We start from the raw sequence: 4,204 nt of genomic DNA, 5'->3' as shown, positions 1-4,204 counted from the left end.
TGATGTTCACTGATACTAGTACTAATTTATCGAAACAAAGAACACAGTTACCACATAGCAAACATAGTGTACCATACAGCAAATAAATCAAATGAAAGTAACATCTGTGAAATAGTGAATGCACACTTACTCTAAGATTCTGAATGGAGTTGAAAACTGAACGAGTGCCCCCTTACTGTGAGAGATGCAGGTGAAGGCAAGAGTGGTGTATTCAGTCCTAAAGTAATTTTATAAACAATTTTAAGCATTTTTTCCCCCACAGTACCTTAGTATAGCATGCATACTTCATGAGAAAACAGAATGCCAATAACAAAGAAACTACATTTTAACACTATCAACCACAAATAATATTACCATATAGTCTAGGCATAATAAAAGTACAATTACTATACTGTGCACTTACTTAGTATAATTTTCCAGCGAACTCAAAACTGAACGACACGTGTGCCTTTCTTGTGCATTTATGCGAGTGATGCAGCCACAGTCCTAAACGAAAACTGAAACAGTTGTTAGCAATTACCAGAAGATGCATAGCTGATAAATAAATTGCATCACTGATAAGAAAGGACGCGCGTATATTTCTGTCGATGCATCACTTATTTACAGCTTACATGATACATTTACACATCAGACGATCGTGAACGCCAATGACCGAGTATAAAACATTCAACATATTAACATTATAACTCATATTACTTTTATATCGTTGCTGTCTATTTTATAGAACATAAAAAAAAAACTTCCTGGCGTTGTGAGACATGTATGCAGTGAATGAATCTTCATAATGTTCCACTTGATTGTACATTTAGTCAGGAATCATGGTTTGGAAAAAGTAACTAGTAAAATATGTACAAGTTATGTACACAATAGCAATTAATGCAAGTAGGCAAATAAAGAAAGACTAGGCATTCAGCATCCACAATAACCAGCTGGAATGGCCTTATATGGTGAAAGTTTTGGAAGAATGTGGGTTTGGTAGTCGTTTTGTGTCATGGATTACAACATTATATGCTCACCTAACCTCTTCTGTACTTACAAATCAAGAGAAGTCAAAGCCATTTTTATTGCATGGTGGGACAGGTCAAGGGTGTCCCCTCAGTCCTTTGCTTTTTCGAACCTCTTGCAACCTCTTGCAATCAGTATTAGAAATCATTCATCTATCAAGCCTGTAAATCTGGGAAATGTGGATCATTACATTTCCTTATATGCAGACGATATTGTTCTTTTCCTGAACAGTCAGTCCCTATACTCTTAGATCTTATCAAATCATTTGGTACGGTCTCTGGGTATACAACTAATTGGCAGGAGAGGGAATTCATGTCTTTAGGTGCTGATCTTGATACTGAATTCTTGCATAATCTCCCTTTTAAAATCACAGACAGACTTAAGTATCTTGGAGTTGTTCTGCCCCCAAAAAAAACAAATTAATTTTTAAGCTGAATTTTCTTCAGAAATTGGAAGATTTGAAGATAGACATAAGCAAGTGGAGGACACTTCCTCTCTCTATGATAGGCCGTATAAACGCTAAGCACAAACTCCTGCTATTTCTAAACATCACCACTAGAGGACGCCACTGCACCTCAAAGAGAAAAGCTGGACCACTGACCTCTACATATGGAACAGCTTTCTTAAAAATAACTAAGATTCTTTTGGAATCGACTGTGATCACAGAATAATGGTTTTTCAGCTTCTGTTCGAGTGAAACATGCAATCAAATTTATTAGATAAAGAATATTGAGGAGACACACCAAGCAGTGTGACATGCTCATATTGTTTTAAACCAATTTTCATATTCTTTTATAATTATCATTAATTCGGTTGTATGTGTATTTTTTGTTTTCTGTTTTGTTTTGTATTTTTTTTTTGTTCAAATTAATTTGACACACCATAAGACATTTTTAAAGGTAAAAAAGTCATTTTTAAATGTCTTTTATACTCTTTATTAATATACATTGCCTTATATATTTATTTTATACACATTTTAACCTAAATTCTTTGTTTTAATCTTGAGGCAAAAGTTATTTGTCACACTCTTATGACTTCAGTAAAGATTGTGTCACATTTCAGAAGCCAAAAGCGCAGATAGGTTTTGGAGAACTTTCCCTCAAAATTGCCGGTGCATGAAATGTTTGGAGTAATACAATTATAGCCATAGTAATACAATAATAAAACATATTAGTGAAGTGGATCTGAAATGAGCTGTGATGATATCCTGTGGTGTCTGTCTGCAGCATGAATGAACAGAGCTGGCAGTGTTTGCACAATGGTCACATTACTCACTGCCCCTCTGCAATGTTATGCTTAGGTTGTCCAGTTATGTCACGTGTCGGATTCTGCCATCCCATGCCCCGTGTAGGATTTTGAATGCTGTGATGTAATTTTACTGCATCCCTGTCATTCACAATGAGACTAGGACTAGAATGTCTTGAGGGAAGGTGTGGAAGAAGGAAATCCAGTCTTAGCATCCAGAAATACTGTTATTGTTTAGACTATTTCATCTCAGAACCATCTCTGAATTTATTTATTTATTTATTTATGAATGAATGAATGAATGAATGAATGTGGATTGGAGTTTTCAAATTACAGAAGATGGAAAAAAATATTAATGAATGTCTAGAGGGAAGGTGTCGAAAAATGTGAGTCTATTATCTATGATTTAATAATCTCAGAACCATCTCAGAATTATAAAAAAAAAATTTCTTTTGCTTTATTTTTAAAATATTTTTTTCTTCTTTTATTCTTCTTCTTTTTTATTTTTATTTATTTTTAAATTTCTTACTTAAATAAATTATTTTATTTTAGGCAATAATTGCAATATATGGGAACTGGAGTTTTCAAGTTTAATAAAGGATGAAAAAAATAATAAATGTCTTCAGGGAAGGTGTTGAAGAATGAAATCCAGTGTTAGCATCCTTAAATACTGTAATTATCTAGATGATTTAATCTCAGACCCACCTATCAATTATTATTTCATAGTTTTTTTCTTTTATTTATTTATTTATATTATTTATTTGTTATCATATCTAATAATTATAATGAATAGTGGCTTGAGTTTCAAAAGTTTCAAAACAGATGAAAAATTAAAAATGAATTTAATGTCATGATTATTATTTGATATTATTATTATTATTAAAAAAAAATTATTTGCAAGGCCTACTTCTTTTTATGTAGGCTATATGTTATTCTCATAAAAACATAAATTATTGTATAATATGGTTCTTTACATTCCAAAATGTCATTCTGAAGAGGAATAAAACAAACAAAACAACTAACAAAAACACAAAAAACAAAACAATAACAACAAAAACAACTACAGAATTTTCTATTTTATTATTATTATCATTATTATTATTATTTTGCTAATTTAGGTTTTTAAATCCTTAAAAAATCATCTTGAGTATATACGGTGATAAAACAAATGCAAAACAGTTTCTTTTTCCAATCCACAAAATTCCCAGGTATGTGAAATGCACAGCTTAAATCTTGGAGTGTGTAATATGAATTCTCAGAAAGCTGTTCTGATGTCATAAGGCCAGTCTCCGCCCACTCCGCTGTCCTTTTCTCCCTCTTCCATTCTCTCTCGCTCTATCTCTGAGTAATCTCCTCTGGGCTTTCCATCCCAGTCAGAAAAACTTGTCATCAAACTGCTCCAAAATGTGTGACCCAATCCTAGCCTGAGAACCCATGCCCATGTGACACACGTCAGCCAATCAGGGAGGCCCATGGTCCCTTACCTCCTGAAGGAAATGTACATTCAGGGTGCATGACTGTTTCTATTTATACTTTCTTTGGCAGCAAACATTACAACAACTGTTAAAATCATAACTTAACATAGCGCCACACAATGTGATCTGGGAGACCTAGGTGTTGACTGAATCAACGTGAGCGAAGTCCTAGGGATATATTAAATAACAACACTCTGGTGACACAGATGCTATACACATACAAATGCGGCTCAGCACTTCATAGAGTGCAAACAGACCGAAAGCAAATATGCAGACTCAAATTAATGTTTTCATGTACACATATGGGAGATTCAGAAAAACATGCCCACATTTCACTCCCAAAATCAAATGGAATATATATATATATATATAGTGCGAAGATGCAGCATTGTGACATTATTAAATGACTCCAATTTAGCATTTAATTATGATCATATAGTACACATTTGATTTGATTAATTACATAAAAAAAGTGTTTT

The 4,204-nt window shown here is 33.1% G+C and overlaps 1 long non-coding RNA gene across 1 annotated transcript in view; it reads left to right on the top strand.

Annotated features, from left to right (window-relative positions):
- LOC107578511 (uncharacterized) overlaps positions 1 to 3,550 on the top strand; it is an 8,678-nt gene extending 5,128 nt beyond the window's left edge. The window contains exon 3 of the long non-coding RNA XR_001608359.1: positions 3,537 to 3,550. This is a non-coding gene — a long non-coding RNA (uncharacterized lncRNA). The remainder of the gene's footprint in view (positions 1 to 3,536) is intronic.
- Positions 3,551 to 4,204: the final 654 nt, after the last annotated feature.

The sequence above is a fragment of the Sinocyclocheilus grahami genome, unplaced genomic scaffold, assembly GCF_001515645.1.
Source record: "Sinocyclocheilus grahami isolate Dianchi unplaced genomic scaffold, SAMN03320097.WGS_v1.1 scaffold3.1, whole genome shotgun sequence".
NCBI lineage: Eukaryota > Metazoa > Chordata > Actinopteri > Cypriniformes > Cyprinidae > Sinocyclocheilus > Sinocyclocheilus grahami.
The sequence above is the reverse complement of the archived record's forward strand: the minus strand, read 5'-3'. Positions and strand labels throughout refer to the sequence as shown.